At 37.3% G+C, this 20,348-nt stretch overlaps 1 protein-coding gene across 5 annotated transcripts in view; it reads left to right on the forward strand.

The window, feature by feature from the left end:
• Positions 1–2,739: 2,739 nt before the first annotated feature.
• mag (myelin associated glycoprotein) overlaps positions 2,740–20,348 on the forward strand; it is a 38,311-nt gene continuing 20,702 nt past the window's right edge. For 2 of the 5 annotated variants that reach the window (XM_022685105.2, XM_022685167.2), the window contains exons 1-2: positions 10,611–10,734; positions 17,090–17,169. The gene's annotated coding sequence lies outside the window, so the exon portion shown is untranslated. Of the gene's footprint in view, positions 2,826–10,608; positions 10,735–17,089; positions 17,170–20,348 lie in introns of those variants that run through there. The other 3 variants (XM_022685032.2, XM_049467170.1, XM_022684998.2) reach the window with 3 other exon arrangements.

A 20,348-nucleotide genomic window follows, 5' to 3' on the forward strand; every position in this document is an offset into this window, starting at 1 on the left:
AGTAGACAAACAAGGTGGATGTCATCCTTTCATTCCAGGGGCTGCTAGTATACCAGTCTAAGCTCTATTTAACCAATCAGGAATTGCATAGTGTATTATAATTAGTATGTGTACTACATATTAGTAATATAAAGATATACACCCCTCATATTTCTGCAAATACTATTTATAAGTTTAATATTGGAATTACTCTAAAAATAACTCCATAGTGCAGCGCTTACAAGCCAAACAGCACAGCTACAAACAGAGCAGTAATGGAACTATTTGAACTTGTGGAGTTTTTATAATCTAACAGATTTTTTTTTTATAACCGAACAGTATTTTCTCATCCTCTTTAACTCAAAATCTTTTAATAAACAGTGGTAATAGAACTGTGGTATAGTCTCAATAATACACGGGTAATAATAGACAGGTTCATGCTATAAAGTGTAAGCAGTGCCAATATTAAACGTTATAGCACTCCCTCTCATGTATAATTGCTAAATTGTTGCTTTTTACAAAGATGGCATATGCAATAAGAAGATTGCTAACACCCTGAAACTAAGCTTAAGCATGGTGGCCAAGGTCATACAGTGGTTTTCCAGGACAGCTTCCAGTCAGTACCCGTAACTTATTTGTTCTGTAAGTTTTGGAATTTACTGCCCTTTCTGGTGAGAATGGGTAATTACACCGAGCATGCGGAAGAATCATTTTAAACTGGGTGGGTGTGATGCGGTGTCCTTTCAGAGTGGATGAATCCGATTTCAGGTTATGTTCAGTCAAAGAGAAAGAGAGAGAGCTCAGTCAGACACTTTTGAATATATTAGGCTTAGCAGGAATGGTCGTTTCAGCACACTGGTACCATTAAACACAATATTTTATCCCTTCTCCACTTAAAAATGCTTCTGCTTAGTATTATTTTTTATTCATTTAACTTAATTTAACTTAATATTGGTACAGAAAGTTTTGTTTGCCAATATAGAGGATGTTTCCTGTAGTTCTTAACCAGGTTTACAAGACAACACTGCAGCAGGGATTTTGGGCCACTCCTCCATGGAGATCTTCTTCAGATCTTTCAGGTTTTGGGGCTGTTGCTGAACAACATTGAGTTTCAGCTTCCTATACAGATTTTCTATTGGGTTCAGGTCTGGAGACAGTCCAGGCAATTCCAAGACCTTTTCTGTTCACTTTGTGAAAAACAAAGTATGATGTTTCTAACACCATGCTTAATGGCTGAGATGGTTTTCTTAAGGTTATACTCATTCTTCTTCTTCCTCCAAACACGGTGAACGCAATTGATACCAAAAAGCTCTATTTTTGTCTGTTTGACCACATGACCTTCTCCCATGCCTCCTCTGGATCATGCAGATGGTCACTGGCGAACTTCAAACAGTCCTGGACATGTGCTGGCTTAAGCAGGGGGACCTTACGGTCTTACGTAATGTGTTACCAATGGTAATCTTTGAGACTGCGGTCCCAGCTCTCTTCAGGTCATTGATCAGGTCTTCCTGAGTAGTTCTGGGCTGATTTATTTTCCCCGTGAGGCCAGATCTTGCATGAAGCCCTAGACTGAGGAAGACTGACAATCATCTTGTGTTTCTTCCATTTTCTAATAATTGCACCAGCAGTTGTTGCCTTCTCACAAAGTTGCTTGTCTGTCGGATTTGGAAGTTCTGGGGCCCCAAGCAATGTTTTTTTTCCGGGGGCCCTTATTAAATGGATTCTTTTGTATAGCAAAATGCAATATTAACTCTGACAACCTAGCTGTCTCAGGTGCCTCATCCTCATCAGACGATTCATTTCTTGCTGTTTTGAAAAAAAGAGAAAAAAAGCTTTCTGTGCTGGACTTCCTTTCCTTATTTTTCTTTCTGTTTTTGGGCACCGCTGGGATAAGACCGTTTCATGGTTGTGCCGAGCTACCTTGGTCTACCTCGCCTAGATTAACTTGCATGTACAAAAAAAAATAAAGCATTTTTGGCCAGCAGGGGGCCCCCTGATTCCTGGGGCCCCGAGCAAATGCGTGGTGGTAAAATCCGCCCCTGGTTGTCCTGTGGCCCATCCCAGTCTTGTGCAGGTCTAGAGGTTTGCCCTGGTGTCCTTAGACAGCTCTTTGGTCTTGGCCATGTGGAGAGGATGGAGTGTGATTGATTGATTGATTGTGTAAAAAGGTGTCTTTTATACAGGTAATGAGTGCAGAATAGGAGAGCATCTTAAAGAAAAACAGAGCCAGAAGAGCCAGAATTCTTGCAAGTTCATAAGTGATCAAATATTTATTTAATGCAATAAAAAGGTTTTTTTTTTCTTTTTTTGTTTTACCTAGAATAAAAATTTCAGACCTCTCTTGTGGGTGAAAAAACTTACAATATAAGCAGTCTAGTTCCTGGTGCATATCCACCTTAAGATACAATAAACAGCCACTGCCTCTTTTTTTAACTGTGCATCACTTGGCATACCAATAAGGGTGCTCCCCATAACTACCAGTAAAAACAAAGGATTAGGGCAATGTGATCAGTGAGTCAATGAAGAATATTAATCTTAATACTTAATACTCAGTCTAATTGCATGAAACTCTGTGTATGCTTTGTAATTACTATCTCTTATAACATCTTTCCAGACAGTTCTGCCCACACACTGCGCACACCAACCAAAAATATATATCGTGAGAGCTGATTAACTGCACTAATCGTGTGCATGTGTGAGAGCGAGTGTGGCGGGGGGTCTGGAAAACAGAGGGATGGAGAGGGAGGGCTTTGGAGCACAGATGCCATAGGGAAAGAGATTGGCATGATACAGGCATTGCTGGCATTTTGGTCTGGCTGTTTACGGAGTGAAGATCATCCTCTAAGGTAAGCCGCCTTGTTTTCCCTAAGGTTTTCCTACAACATCCGCCTGTACACAAATTAATGCTAGAAATGTGATTCCATTAGTGTGCAAGATTGTATGTCTTTGATTTGTAGTTCTACACTTTTGTAGCTGGTTTGTTTGAGAGTGAATAACAGGTTATGATGTAGTAAACAGAAAAGTATATTATGTTTTTTGGTGGCTTGTCCTTTTTTTATCCTGCTTTTTGTCCTGCCTGCTTTTATCTAAGGGACACTGCAAATACTGTAACTATATTATGGCATAGTTCATACATGATTAGTAATTAGTAATTATTTAAGTGGAAGGCTCCTAATTAAGTTTAGATATGAAAGAATGTAAATTTATTTGTAGAGGAGGTTTCAGAGATTGATTGTTTTTAAGTTTATATTTACAAAAACATCTTGATGATTTTTTTTTTTTCAGTTTATGAGTGGAAGAAAATATCATACAGCTCTGAAGAAAATTAAGAGACAACTTCAGATTTCTGAATCAGTTTTTCTGATTTTGCTATTTATAGGTATATGTTTGAGTAAAATTAACATTGTTGTTTTATTCTATAAACTACAGACAACATTTCTCCCAAATTCCAAATAAAGATATTGTCATCGAAGCAATTATTTGCAGAAAATGAAAAATGGCTGAAATAATAAAAACAAAATCACGGTTTTCATGCATCCTGGCATGTTCTCCTCCACAAGTCTTACACACTGCTTTTATGCCACTTCTGGTGCAAAAAATCAAGCAGTTCAGTTTGGTTTGATGGCTTGTGATCATCCATCTTCCTCTTGATTATATTCCAGAAGTTTCAGTTTGGTAAAATCAAAGAAACACATACTTCTTAGTGGTCTCTTATTTTATTCCAGAGCTATATATTAATATGATATACTGGGGGGATATAATTTGTCTCTGGTTTATGTGTCATTAAAAATGCAGTGGCTGTCTGCATTTTAATTTGCTCTACATGACATTGCATATTATGTAATGTATCTACAATGACAATGTGATGACAATGCTAAAATGATTTATTGTGCAGCCCTCATGCCAACTTTATAAGAAGAGCAAATATCCTTCCTTCATTTTAATAAAGGTAAATGTAAAATGGCTTTATTCCAAGTCAGTTTTAAGCATTTCTATTGGTCCATTAATCATGACATTTTGATACAGTATAAATAACAATTGCCAGAGTCCAATTAAGTGGGACAGCGTAAAAGTGAGGGTAGATATAACTGGAACCAAAAGTACAAAAATGTATACATTGTTATTAAATAAATGTTCATTGCTCTTTAATTGCTCTATAATTATATTATTATGATATTATATCTTCAATATATTAAGCCCTATCCGGATGGGATTGGTTTCTCAGGGGGACGTCTATAAAAAAAAATGTTCACACAACTGAAAAAAACGGAGGACAGTGAGTTTTCAGGCTTTCTTAGTCACATGACATCGCGTTCAGTAGCTCCTCCATTTCCACTTGCTGTTTACGTGGATCTCCATTGAAACGCGTGCCCAAAGTGTAATTGCGGTTCGCAGCAGTGTACAAATTTATTTTATTAAACGCGAGGTGATGAAACTCAGTGGTGTGCATCCGGACGGGACTAAAATTACCGGACAACCACAGAGTTCAGTGAAAAACTGTAGGTAATTTAGCCTGTAATTTTCTTCAAAGGACGCCAAAGGAAAACAAATACATGGTCATTCTGGGCGGGAATTAAATCACAGAGGACCCCCTATAAAAGAGGAAATTACCACAGGACCCCCTGAGAAACTAATCCCATCAGCATATGGATTTAGTGGTATAAAATCATCAAAATTGATTAAAAGACAAAAAATATAATTTGGGACAATATATCATCCAAAAACAGATATTGTGAGATATCAGGACATGCTAAATTGATAGTGAGTGTGACTGTATGAGTAATTGTTATGCATGGTACCTTGCATTAAATTTGATGGATACAACATGACCAGGGGGAAACAGTTAGAAGATGAATGAATAGATGGATGGATGGATAATATAAATAAATAAATGAATAGACCATAAATAAACTCAATTCTTATTTTTTTTTAGTTATACAACCTGTCAGACCCATTAATTGTTTAAATAATTTAACACTCACACACTGTAAACACACTAAGCGCGCATCTCACGCGTATTTGTAAAGTGAGGCTCTCCAGCCTTGAGTGTGTAATGATATGCTGTAGTACACATGTGGGTGGTGCTGTACACACTCATAGTGGTTGCTTTGCCCAGATAAGGAAAACAGGCTGCTGGCTGAAACAGACTAGCCATTAAATGAGATGTCGTATTGAATTACATTAAGTGTTATAATGGATTCAGTTGTTATTCTAAAACAGATGCTGTTTCTTCCTACATTACACCCAGAAATCAGAAAGCATGATGTGGCTGTTGTCAGATTTGAAGAAAAGAATACACTATATGGTCCAAAATATTGGGACACCTGCTTATTCACTGTTTTAGCTAAAATCAAGGGTATTTAAAAGGAATTTATCTTGCTTTTGTTGGAGTAACTGTATCTACTGTCCAGGGAAGGCTTTCTACTGGATCTGGAGCATTGCTATAGGGAAGCATTAGAGCATTAGAGATGTTGGATAATCTCCACCTAACTCATCTCAAAAGTTCTGGACGGAGCACCATTATCATTCCAGAGAACACAGTTCCACTGAATGGCTTTAAACGCATTTTTCCCATGCCTGCCATTCGATATGGTGCCAATATAACCAATGTTTGTCTGCTTTAGAGAGCCATATTCTATTAATAATACTCTACAGGGATTAGGTGTGCTGTTTATGCATCTGAGTCAGCGATGGATGCAACTTTTAGTAGCTGGATGCATTCATTAGAAGGTGTCCACAAACATTTTGATATATATATGTATATATATTAAGCCCTATCTAACACCATGCACAAGGTGCGTTGTGATGTTTACTGCTATCTTGCACCCTACGTTCTGTCTATTTTCACATCTTCTGTCTGTGTCATTTAAATAGCAACAGTGATGGTAAGTATACTGTTTCTACACCAATGGGTGTGGTGGTCTGAAACTGAGGTGTGTTCACAATAGTGAAAGAAAAGTAGATTAAAGTATAATAAGCATTATTATGCTATAGTGCACTAAAGTGTACTTGTGGCCAAATTATTCATCAGTATATTAAGTATCAGTATAGTAAACTTTTTTGGTACGGATTATACTTTAATTGTATTAAAATAGTACTTATATTGTGCTTAATGAACTTAACTGTATTAAAATGGAACTATTTTAAATAAACTTATGTAACATTTAAATACAATGCTTACAGTAAAATTATAATACTTTTGATGAGTATTACAACTGTATCACTGTTATACACCAGGTATATTAGGAATGTACTAAAAATTGATAATTTTTACATATAAATAAATATATTTACATTAGAGTACAGTAGGGTACAGTCCTGTCTTTTGTAAGTAGCACACTTCTAGTATACTTCATTAGGTATAAAAATATATTTAAATATACTGTACTACTGTACTAGCACGTTACAAATTTACTTTTCTAACAGTTGTTTTTAACACACTTTGCTAAAAAAGTACAAAAGTATATTTGGAAATAAATAATTTAGAAGTATACTGAATTACAGTAAACTAAAAGTCTACTTCATAGTAGTCTATTTTTTTAATTACACTATATTGTACTTTTTTAAATTTATTTTCAAACATTTGATGAAAGCATAACATTACTGTACTTATAATATATTTTAAGTAAATTCATAGATCTGTTAGTATATTTACAGCATACTTAGACATTTCTCAATACGTTTTAAGTGCAATTAAGTATATATTTTTTCACCAGGGCAGGTAAATTTCTGGCGTATTGCTATTTTGGTGATAAAAACACACAGGTGTGCCACTGACTGATTAGAACCCTGACAACAGTCAACCATCAGACGTTCATTCTCCTTTCTTGGCTACGCGGGCACAGTGCTCAAGCTCAACATGCGTACACCTCCACTTGTTACACACACAAGGACGTTTTTTAAAAATGTTATTATTCTAAACCTTTTTTTCTCTTTCTTTATCTATGTTTTTATTGTTCTTGTTCTATTCCTTCTTCTTAATCGTCTCCTTCTTCTTTTAAATCTTCTTCTAAAACTTCTTCAAGTCCTACAGCCTCATCCTTCTCCTTGCCTGCCCCTTCTTTTTTTTTTTACTTTTCGCCTTCATCGTCATCTTCTATGTCTTCCTTTTGGTGTGTTTAGGTTTGTGTCTGTGTGAAACCAAACCCAACAAAGGGAGAAAACGCTTGAAGTAAACTAACTCATCAACTGATTCGAACCAGAGAAAGAACAAAAGGTGTGAAAACGCCCTAAGTTTCTGTACCAAGAGATGATTTGTACTTTCTTATAAATACACTTGCGCCTCACCATAGGCCTCTAAAGATGGTTTATTTGAAGGAAGATTCAGATCTTTCACACATTGTCATTAGAGTGAGTTTGTTCTAAGACACCCCCCTCCCTCCCTCGACAGCCCATCCATCTTTCCATTTCACCAAAGAAACTACAGAACTGTCTGTCATTTCAGGCACAATCCATCTAGCCTGTCTCCCCAAACACAATAGAGACACAATCACCCCTTTCTCCACCACTCGGAACCCTGGAGCATGCTCTGCAGGGCACGAGCTTTGGCCTGAGACACGCTGACATCATGGCCTGAACAAATGAACTGGAGTGCGTTCCTGGGGGGCGTGGGTGTGCTGGTATAGTGTGATGATGCTATGGTTGTAATGGTGAAGGTGAGCATGTATGTCATAGGCTATATGACAAAATGATGAGAAAGCAGAATAATAGTTCTAAAAAAACAAGGCTGAAAGTAATATTGTGGCTAATCAGGATAAAAAGAAAGAAGGAATTGTTGTGATTTGAGGGACAATCAGCAGTGTACATCGACTTCCTTGTGTTGCGTGGTGTCAGGCTCAAGCTGGCCTGCTCTGTTCTCTGCTCCGACTCCCAGGACAATAGCCCCTGTGTGTGGAGGCACAAGGGGCAGGGGTGTGTGTGTGTGTGTGTGGTAGTGGTGGTGGTGGTGGTTGCGTCTGCATGTTGTATGGTAGGTGTTAGAGTGTAGCATGTCAATGCTGAGAAGTGGGCCACTATTGTCGGATGAGAAAACCATGAATAAGTGTTGTAGTGTGTGTATCGTAAGCTACACCCCCATCTATGACATCACATCTGTACTATGGTGTCATGTAGTAGAATACACATCAGTCCATCAACATGCATCTCTTACTCGGTTTTGAGTGCCTTGCTCAAAATCACAAGGGTCTGCTTTAAAGGTTATTGAACCCACAACCCTCAGATCAACAACCCAATACCTCCATACCTAAACAACCCAACGCATAAACTGTTTAAAAATTAATACAAAACCAAATTGGAAGAAAAGGGCAGTAAACCATCTCAGATACATCAGCTTATACCCGTTGCCTGTGCTGACCAGCACCACATCAAAAGAGAATGCCATTTATCCACCCCGAGAGAGCATGGCCATTGGTGCTCTCTCTCAGACTCTGGCTGCTGAGGAAAAGCAGCATGATCTGGGATTCAAAATGCTGAACCCAGATCATAGAGGTAGCACATTTGTCCGCTGGACCACTTGCAGTCCTTATGTTCTGGTATTGTTACTTACATTTTTTTAGTTTTGCTACCAAAGCCCCTAAGCCTAGACCTGGAGAGTTAAGGTCAACTGTAATCAGAGCCGTCAAAAAACATTATTTTCATTTTTTTTCAAGTTGTTAAACACCAAATCTTCACAACAAATGTATCTTCATTCAGTTACTATTTTAGAGACAGATTCAGCAATCCCAACAAGTCCTTATTTAACCTCATTTAGGTCCATATATTCATTTTACTTTTTATTCTGTGAATACCCTATTGTTTTAAGAATAGCCTACTGTTACTTAAAGTAATTAAGGCAAATCTTTCTGCTATTGTATCACTGTACCATTAATTTAACATGGCCTAGGGTTCATTTTGAGGGCATAAAGCAAAAAAAAATAGTAAGGTTTTAGAAAAAGCTGGACATTGTGTTATGGCAATGGGGCTGAAGTTACTTCCTCCAGTTTCAATCGCATGTGGTGAGTTGTTGTAGGCAACCACAAAACCCCAGAGTGGGCTTTCAATGGTATGTGTGTTTTCCTATCAATCAAGTGGAATGGACTCTTTTGTAACACAACAGAAACAGTGCTGGGTTAACAAATATTTTATGTTAAATGTGTGTGTAGTTGGGGTCCAAACGAATCATTATAAAATGTGAAGGGGACCCATCCCACACTGAAGAGTCATACTGTAGGTACTGTGACATGTAATCTTGAGCAGTTGTTCCTTCATGATAGTGTGCAAATACATCCCTGCTGTTCTGGTCTCATTTTTTCAAATGAGTTAAAAACAGTTTCCCAAGATTTATGCTCATGAAACATTAAACCATTGGAACTGTTGTTTAGTCTAAGAATGCTTTTTCAGACTTACAAACTTTTCCTTTTGGTCCGAACCAAAGCAGTAGGTGTGAAAGGGGCCACAAACCACAATCTGGACCAAAGGACCAGAGTTTGGGTTGATCACAGACATGGTCTCGGTCTGGATCTACTGAACCATGATGCGGTTTACCTGCAGTGTGAAAGCACTGTTCTAGATGGTTCGGACCAATTACAGGAAGTTGAGGCAGACTTTTAACAAATCAATGGAACAAAGAATTGGCATTGTGTAAATTCAAGTGTAAAAAAATGCCTTAAGACTTTAATAGAACAATGTTTTTGGGCTGATGTTGATATTATCTATTGCTAGGTGCAGTGGTGGCTCAGCAGTTAGAGCACTTAGTTTTTGTTTGCAGGATGGCGGGTTATGTACCCACACTCAGGCCATCCTTGGGCTCTTAACATAATTGTGTCAAATATTGTTGTATTTGTCTGCTAATGACAATCAAGAATAGAATTCTGAATAAGTTCTATTTGACCTACAGGCATACTGAAATGAATTTAACGCATCCATCTTTTGGAGTGAAATAAATATAGCATCAGATATTGGCCTAAAATAAACATCTATATCATTAAAAATCTTTTTGATGCAACACTGAGCACTCTAAGCACTCTAAGCACTGTACTAATATGAATATAATGAGATTATGAGCTATGTTTAACACATGTCCAGGAAAACAGACATGAGTGGTCGTGGTGGGGTTTTTTTTCGCGAGTTGATTTAGATGACACATTTTTAAAGCTATATTTAAATGGTCTGGAGGAACATTGTGTTGATTCTCGGTCTGAGTCACAACTTTCATACCATACCAGAGAAGTCCGAAAGGAGCCAAAAAGTCTGATCCAAGACATCGATCATCTTTTTTCTCCCTCTCTCTCGTTCTCTGCCTGTCTCTCCCCACTCCATCCATTCTCCAAACAGCTTCTTGCATTCTTGTCGTTCCATCCAGTCTAAATGATGCATATCATTTATTTTCAGGGTTTTTTTTCCCTTCATCTTCTGTTTTTTTTTCTTTCTTTTCTTCTGGTGGTCGGGTAGGCCCGGGCTACCTCTGCCTCACCCATATTTTGTTGTGCCAGGAGAACATTGGGCCTCTTTGTGCCAGTGGACAGTGTAGTCAGTTTATGAATGGCCTGAGGGTCAGAACAATGCTCTGTACACTCGGGTCCTGACATTTCCATATAGAATAGGGGGAGTGGAGAGAGAGGTGGGGCGTGGTACAGAGCGAGGCGAGAGAGAGATGTTGGTCCTGGGCCGGGTGGCGTAAGGAGGTGTGTGCGAGTGTGTATCAGGGTACGGGTGCTTGCGCTGCTGATTAATGCTCGCTATTGGATGAGGAGAGGAGGCCTGGGGCAAATTCACCGGGTGAGTCTTTATGGTGATATTAATACTTAATACTTAACTTTTATAGTTAAAAATGATTAGAAAACACTATATTTCTTTGGTTTTGCTAACAGGGGTTGTGGGGCCTTGACCTGGAGAGTTTAGGTGGCCAACTGTATTATTCAGATATTCAGATGTTTCTGGAGGTCTTCATTAATTGATTGGATTAGACGTTTGAGAGAAGGTTTCCATGCAGGTAGACCTTGTCCAGTAGGACCAGACTTGGGCAGCATGAATTTATACTGTAGAAAAACATACCTGTCTATGTGGCTGTACTGTGTACTATACATATAGACTAAATATATTATACTAAATGCATTGTTTAATGCAAATATTTAAGCATGTTCAGTTTTTCTTCAAGATCTGACCCCATTCCTTTGGGGCTTCTGGTGGTGCCCAAGACTGTAGCGGGTCACCTGTTCCTTTGGCATCATGCCCATAACAGTGCCGTGCTCTATTGGACACTATCTTGAGAGTGGGTGTCTTGGCGAAGATTAGATTCACTGGCATAAGCACACAAGATGTTGCTAAGACAGAGCCAGCACATGGATGGTGTGTTTGTTTGGGAGTGTATATGTGTGTGTATGTGGGAGAATGAGAAAGAGAGGGGGAAGAGAGAGAGAGAGAGAGAAAGTAAGAGAGATGCTCAGGTGAAGGAGGGGGTGGAAGGGGTGGGGTATAAGCTCACTTCATGCTTCTCAGTCATGTAGTATTCAGCAGGCAGATTTACTTGTGTCATGCAGTGACAGGACACTACAGCTACAGTACTGTTCAATAAGCCTTTCCAAAGAATAACCATATCAACAATTTTGCGAAAAATCTGTTCTTTTCAAAGTGCATTTATGGATTAAAAATTATTCATATAAAAAGTCTTAATAAAGCACATCTTAGTTGCAAAATAATGTAAAATAAAGAAAGAATAACTGATTTCCCCCAAATTCTACTAAACATTCCTCACCATTTGACTAGTTTGTATAGTTTTCTTTGGGTATTTATGTTGTTAACAGGCATAATAGACCTAATGTTCTTTTCAAATTTGCAATTTTTACAACATTTAAAGTGGAATCACCTAAAAATGAATGGGCCAGTAAAGATTAGGAACATTTATTTAAACTTTCCAGTATTTTTATAGTTAGTATTTTAAAGGCACATGATTTTAATAACCTTCCTATATGTTATATAATCACTCTCAGAACCAAACCAAAATTTACCAATATAAAAAATTCCAACTCAAAAATCTATGATGAGCAACTCATCATAAAATTGGCCTGGAACTACTCAAGTTAATGCATTGTGCTGCATCTAAAATGTCTCAGTAGTGCACTGGAATCTGCAGTACAGTTTCTGATTGCTGAAGTGCTGTTACAGGTGTTGTTTATCTAGTTTTCAGCATTTGGACTGAATGTGTATCTTAGTGGTTTGGGGTTCAAGAGAGGAAGGAATAAATAATGTTGATTTTTTTTTTGTCCTAAGCTTAGTAACAATGCTCTTTGTATGTCCAGGCCACACCAGGGTCATTCAGCTCTGGTCCTGCAGAGCCAGGATCCATCAAAATCTGGTCTTTCTCCTGCTCAAACACTACTAAACTGCTAAATTTAGTAAAAATGTAGTGAAACTTTTAATTAGATGTAGTGTTTAAACAGGGAGACTAGGTCCCTTCACAACCAGAATTGAAGAACCATGGTTTGGTTTGTTAGAACAACCAGAATATCAAGCTTGGGATGCAATAAATTACAATTATTCATTGACGCCTCTTCTGGACCAAGTGAAACTGAAGAACTGGATATTACCAATACTGCAATTCTGAGAAGTAATCTAGAATTCTGCTCAGTTCTTGGTTATTTTTCATTATCTTTATATAAGTAATACTCAAGAGTAACTCTATTTTAGATAGAAACTGATTTGACTGACAGACCTTATTAAGAAAAACAACCGCCCACTCTGCATCACGGATTTTCCTATCTGCACATAGGAAGAGAAGAGTCACGATAGGTCCCTCTGAATTGGAACTGGGCCGCTGACTAACCACCCTGAGGTGTGGGCAGGAAGCTACGGCACAGCACAGAGAGACTACTGAGTCTACCATCTGCCCATATCTCACTACAAGACCATATACAGCACACAAATAACAATGCTAACGTGCTAATACACGCAGTAAAGCTCCCTTGAGTGTAATGACTATCATTTCTTTTGCTCATAATGCTCATATTATAAAATCATTACAATCCCATTATGTTTGGAAATGTAACCTTAAAATATTACATCTTACAGGCATTTGTTGTGAACTAGATTGTGTGTTAGTTAATAGGAGTAGATTCTCTTTTAGCAGCCCTTTTAAAACTGGACCTTCATTTTATAGGTCTTTTTTATACTTCAGGAAACACATTAACATTACTCCTGACCTGGAAAAGTTCATCAGTCAGATCATCAGTTAAAACAAAAGGTCAAAGACTCTGAATTTGCATTTTAAGATAATAAAGTCTGTCCCGAGATTAGTTTTTTAGTGCTTGAGAATTGGCCTAGATCTGACTAATTCGGATCCTATTCTGATTCCTAAAAATCCACCTCAAATTATTACTCAATAGTTGTGTGAATGCACTTTATAACCCAACTACTACAGAACTTCAAAGGGTTAACACAAATTTAGATGATCAGATAATGAAAGTTTGTCAGACAATAGTCAGATTTTTGTTTGCAACCAATCAAGAAGCTCACAGAGTAAGCAACATGTAAAAACCAAGCAACATTGTTTAAAAAAAGCACACATCTGGCAATATAAACATCCATTGGCAAGATTACAAGATTATTCAAATTCTTCAAACTCAATCAATTAATTTTTTTGTCTCATGACACACATTGCTTATTTCCAGTTCCATGGTCTGGTTTTTTTTTGCGCATTCACAGAATGTGAAATCCAACTCTATTTCTTTATCTGGTTTTAGTTCGGACTCTGACTATGCTGATTACATGCCTACTCGAATATTAGATAATTGCAATATTTGAGAATAAAAATATATTTTTCTTTTTTAAATCAATTTATTTCAAATTTTATCACATATACTCCCCATAATTAGAGTAATTATCCAAGGCTGACAATCCAACCTACTTACTTAGTGCCCCCAACACTAGGAAAATGATGCACATGCCTTCTATGACATGTGAAATCAACCACCGCCTCTGTTCCATTTGGTGCTGATGTAGCATAACTGAGTAGCCAGTGCGTTTGGAGGAAAGCGCAGCGACTCAGCTCTGATACTTCAGATCGCAAATGCCTTGTGCTGATTGACATCACCTTGTGAGGAGAGAGAGAGAGTCACCCAGAGAGAGCCAATTGTGCTCTCTCAGACTCCAGCTGCTGATGGCAAACAGCCTGAATGGCTTTTTTATTTTTTATTAGAGGTGTTTACTGGCAAGAAACTGGTATTCCAAATGTATCACAATACATTGCTTAAGATTCAATATGTTACAATAATATAAGCAATCTCTTTTGCAACTTTCAAGGTATTAAAAAACAGCATCATATGCATAAAATTTGATCCAGTCAGTACAACACTGCTATCTAAGCGTGGCAAGCGTTCAAACACAACACCAAAATGACACAAAAACCACTCTATTAACCTTTCCTGTACACTATTATTAAAGAGGCAGTCCGTATAATTTTGTTTCTAAACTGAAAGCAGAAGCATTTCTGAGTTGAAAAAGGAAAAAACATTGTGTTTTATGGTACAAGTTTACTGGAAGGACCATCCCTGCTAAGCCTAATATATTTATTCTAGAAACTGGGGTGTCGGACGCTTTTCACGGGAGTTCTTCTGGCCATGTCACACGTCTTTACGTACTTATCTCACACGTACAGCCTCTAAAAAAGAATCCGGATCAGTTTTACTGAATGTGAGCGGCTGGTGGAGCATTGGAGACTTCAGAAGAGGAACCTCAGAGCTCAGTAGCTCATTCACTCATAGTAAAACTAAAGTAACGAAGGAGAGAAGTTTCTGACTCTCTCTCTCTCTCTAACTGAACATAACCTGGAATTAAAATGATTCTTCCACATGTTCGGTGCAGATTCTGACTAGAGAGGGCTCTAAATCCCAAAACTTACGGATATCAGCTTTAAGAATCAATACAGTATTTTAAAATATACCACACTACTTTGATATACTGATATTATCATTGATCTCTACTCACCATGACAATAATTGTATCAATAATAGTACCTTTTTATTAATAATGCACTTTTAATTTCAGTGTAAATCCCAAGGTGCTGAAGCTCCCATGTGATTATACATACGTACACACAAGGGGGCAGTCATATACTCATAAAAGGCCATCTGGTGCTCTGGTAATTTTAGTGGGCACCTGCTGCAAGCTGTGCGTAGACCTGTTCTGGACGAAATCCTTCACTCTTTTTGAGCACAAAACACACACAATCATGTTATCAAACACACATATCAACCTGAGCCCTGTTATTAATTAAATAATGGTCTGACACCTTAATATTTTTTTAAAGAGACAAATATAATACAATGTTTTATGTCACTGATGGGATTTGAGCAGACAGAAGCTCTCACATGACTGCTTCAGAGTAGCACCCCTGCTGTACTGTGACGCTGCTTTACATAGAGGGCACATAGAGTCTTTTCTGATTGGATGGTTAAAGCTCACATGTCTGATGATAGAGGTTCTCAATGACAGACGCACAAGTGATGCACTGTAAAGGTCACTCCACTACTTGGTTGCATTAACAGCCACATAACGGAGTGTTCTGCAATGTGTGTGTGGGCACGGATTTTCCTCGTATGTGGGGTGCTGTGGCATGTTGTGTGTCATAACCTTACACAACCTCCTTGTTGTGCTTTCATGTGGACGGATCTTCTGATTCATACTTACAAACGAATTCAAATGAATAACCACACATCAATCATTTGTCCCTTTCATGAGAAATCAAATACAGCTCTGGAACAAATTAAGAGACCACTTCAGTTTCTGAATCAGTTTCTTAGATTTTGCTATTTATAGGTATATGTTTGAGTAAAATGAACATTGTGGTCTTATTCTATAAACTACGGACAACATTTCTACCAAATTCCAAATAAACAGAAAATGAGAAATACTTGAAATAACAAAAAATGCAGATGCAGAGATTTCAGACCTCAAATAATGCAAAGAAAACAAGTTTATATTAATAATGTTCAGAAATCAATATTTGGTGAAATAACCCTGGTTTTAAATCACAGTTTTCATGCATCTTGGCATGTTCCTCTCCACCAGTCTTACACACTGCTTTGTGATAACTTTACGCCTTTATACTCCAGCTCCGGCTTGTGATAATCCATCTTCCTCTTGATTATATTCCAGAGGTTTTCACTTTGGTAAAATTAAGGAAAAACATCATCATTAAGTGGTCTCTTATTTTTTTCCAGAGCTGTATTTTATATTTTATTTATTTTACTTTAAATTGAGCAATATAGGAAAATAGTGCACTATTTAAGTTTTTGTTCCAAATAAAACAAGAAGTAATGCCTGATTTTTTCAGAAATGGTTGATATATGGGATTATTTGTTGTCTGGGCGGTTTAAAAAGATGTCAGATACGTGGTTTGATTTTGGGACCTTATTTAAATAAAATATTCAAATACGTCAGTATAAAGTAGACCTGTCATGATAATTATGTTCAAGATATGAACATTTCCTCAATAATTTTTTAACAATTCATTATTAATCAACATGATTTATAGTACTAAGCATTAAAGTTTAGTAATGATTAATAATGCCTTACCTAGTGGCAATTAATAATTAGTTGACACATTAAATAACCATTTCACAATGTTTATTGCTGTCATATGTACTGTTAATTAGTCTACCCTTACTGGAAAGTGTTACCATCAAGTCTACATTTAAAGCGGGAGGCACGGTCTCGGACAGTATTTGTATGTTTTGGAACATGCTGACAAAATGTGATGTAATAATTTCAGCAGTAGGCAAAATTACACCAAAACAACCTGAAAATTACAAAAGTGATTCAAGATCTTAGAATTTAGATCCTCAACTTGATATGCCGCCGGTTTAGGCTGTGCATGGAGGTGTACACCAAAGAAGTGTAGGCCAGAGCCTTACCCAGGCAAGCCTCTTTGAGACGAGTCTAATGGGGAAAAGTGGCTGATAGCACCCAGAGAGGAATGTCTGGTGTGGGTTTGGAGCATGGGGAGAAATGTCTGCATATTCACGACTACCCACAGTACGCATTCACACAAGTCCATAGCTAATGCACCCTTTATCCTCTCCCTATCTTTCCCTATCTGTCTCTTTGTCTCCCTCTCTTTTTCTCTGTCCCTTCGCAGTGGGGTTACTGGAGAAGTGGAGCTGGAAGAGCCGTGCTTTAGCTTCCAGGAGGCCGGGGTAGAGCAGGGCGCCGGAGCTGGTATGAGGCAAGTGCTTTGGTGATGATGTGAGAGAGCTGTTTGTCTGCTATGAATGCTCTGTTTGTTTAACTGGGGCATTGTTTCACTGCCCGAGCTGCACTAATGTGTTCTCTGAGCAGCCGTGGAACACTGCTTAGAACTTTGTAGGTATCATGAATAGATTGTTGAGCTGTCTTGTTGAACTGGGGTGAAAAAAAACTGTAATTACAGAAGTAATTATATTAATAATAGGTTTATAACAGTTTCTGACAACAGAAGCATTAGATAATTAACAAAAGATTGAGGTGCCAAAATTGTTCTTTAAAGCAATGTCACAGGAGAACCAACATTAATAGAGCTGGTTCTTAAAAAAAAAAAAAAAACGATTATTGTTAATAAGTGTGAGTTTAAGATAATTTAGGCTTGTTAACACTGTGACCTTTAGATTAGATCAGATTCTACATTATATTGTAATCTAACAAATACTAATCTTACTCTAAGAAGGTCAGTGCAATGTGGTGGAGTTTGGTAGATCTCCAGGAGGAAGATTTGTGACAACTTATAAATAGATAATACATTCTATGAGATCTACACGTTTTTTCTTTGTTTGAACCATTTGGCAACCTCTATTTTAAGAAATGTAGGAACTTCAGGATTTAGGTTGTATGAAAATATTTAGAGAGTTTGAATTGAATACAATTATTTTAGCATGTAAATACAGCTCTGGAGTGTACGTAAAATTTAATGTTTTATTCTATCAACTACGGACAACATCTTCTAAATTTTAAATATTTGGTGGAATAAAACTGTTTTTTAATAACAGTTTTCACGCATCTTGGCATGGTCTCCTCCACCAGTCTTACACACTGCTTTTGGATAACTTTGTGCCACTCCTGGTGCAAAAATTCAAGCAGTTTATCTTGGTTTGATGGCTTGTGGTCATCCAACTTCCTCTTGATTATATTCCAGAGGTTTTTAATTAGGTAAAATCAAAGAAACTCATAATTTTTAAGTGGTCTCTTATTTTTTTTCAGAGCTTTATGTACAATTATTTTCCACTTTTTCTAAATATAAGTCAATATATTTCCTGGACAGGGATTAAGCCTAGTCATCATTTTCTTTCAATAGAAAATCTCCATTCAAAATACTGTGTAGTCCAAGACGAGGCTAGGCTTAACCCCTGTCTGGAAAACTTCCCCAACAGAACGTTTATCTCCCTTGTGTTGTAGTAGTAGCTTCTATCCTTCTTACAAGTCTTTACAATAAATGTTGGAACATTACTGTGAGGATTTATTGCTATTCAGCCTGAAGAGCATTACTGAGGTCAGTAACTGAGCTGGATGGTTAGCTCTGGATTGCAGACAAAGTTATTGGATTGCCTCACACCTTTAGTTCAGGCTTGAAGCCCTCCTATAGGATTGTACTCACCTGTTAGCATTAAGCTAAAAATAGTGAGCACTGAATATTCTTAGTTCATTTTACATTAAAAACAAACATTCAAAGCTTAATTCATAGCTTGTAACAGATATTAGCATATTTTTTTTACATTGTATAGCTATAGCAGTTTAAAAGCATCTCTTTCAGTAAAGAGCTGCCACCAGTAAATCCTGATTAGACTACTGTTCCCATCCACAGCACAGACTGTGACGTACAACTCTGGAAAAAAAACAACAGACCACTTAAAAATGATGAGTTTCTTTGATTTTACCAAATTGAAAACCTCTGGAATGTAATCAAGAGGAAGATGGATGATCACAAGTCATCAAACCAAGCTGAACTGTTTTCATTTTTTTAAGTTATCCAAAAGCAGTGTGTAAGACTGGTGGAGGAGAACACACCAAAGTGCATTAAACTGTGATTAAAAACCAGGGTTATTCCACCAAAATTGATTTCATAAAACTTTATAAATATGAACTTGCTTTCTTTGCATTATTTTTATTTGGAATTTGGGAGAAATGTTGTCCATAGTTTATAGAATTAAACACTAATGTTCATTTTACTCAAATATATACCTATAAATAGCAAAATCAGTGAAACTGATTCAGAAACTGAAGTGGTCTCTTAATTTTTTCCAGAGCTGTATGTAGAACACATGTAAAAGCTCAAGAGGATTTTTTTAAACAAAACTCATCACACTTTTGGAAAAAGAATGTAAATGGTTAATTCCTGCATGTGTTAATCTTTTGCATTATGTCTTTAGTTCTACTTGTGTAGTCCTAACTAAATAAAGAGTGTGTTCAACTCTATGTACTTATTAACCATTGAAGGTGTAATCATGTATAGTTTAACTGTAAGCATGAATTTACTGGATGGAAAATTTACATCTTTTTTATATTCATGTAAATCGTTAGGCCTTCTTAGAAGGCCTTTAATATTCCTTACTTCAGAGAACACAGTTCTAATGCTCCACAGTCCTTTCAAATCCAGAAGGCTTTATACTGTACCCTTGTAGCTAACACTTGGCATTGGAAATGGTGACCATACGCTCATGTGTTGCTTCTTCAGACCATCTCATTCTACTGGCAATTCTTTCCAATGATTGTACAATCTGTGTGTGTGCAACTGAAATAGCCAAATTCATGGTCTTGAAAAACTAGTGTTGAACATACCTGTATAATACAGGCCTATCTGGCCTATAAACACTGTTTACTCTTCACTGCTTTCAGATTAGAAAATGGAGAATGACATAAGAGCATCAATTTATTTCCACTCCTCCAAAAATGAACAAAACTTATCTATTTATTTTCAGTGCATGAGGCTTATTATCTTGAGGGAGACGATCTTTTCAAACATGATAATCAGAGAGATTTCGTCAACAATCCATTCCAAGGCTTACCATCTGTGGTCCCCGTCTGCTCTTAAGGGTGCTTAAAGACTGTGTGTATGTTTTTGCGTTTCAGAAAAAGTGAGAAAGAGAGAAAGAAAGTGAGAAAGAAAGGTTAGACACAGACAAAGAAAGAAATTACGAAAAAATAGATAAAAATAAAGACAGAGAAATTGTGTGTGTGTATTTGCATGACACACACTGGGGGACACTTTCTGACAGCATGCCACCTCAGCCCATAAACAAACTAAACAGAAGCAGTTGGTGATGCCACGCCGCTCTGGCTAATGACCTCTGAATGATGTGTCATTTTACCAAACAGTGCCACCAGTATGTGTGTCAAAGACGCAGAGGCTGACGTTGTGCCATTATAAT

Source organism: Astyanax mexicanus, chromosome 18 (assembly GCF_023375975.1).
Source record: "Astyanax mexicanus isolate ESR-SI-001 chromosome 18, AstMex3_surface, whole genome shotgun sequence".
NCBI lineage: Eukaryota > Metazoa > Chordata > Actinopteri > Characiformes > Acestrorhamphidae > Astyanax > Astyanax mexicanus.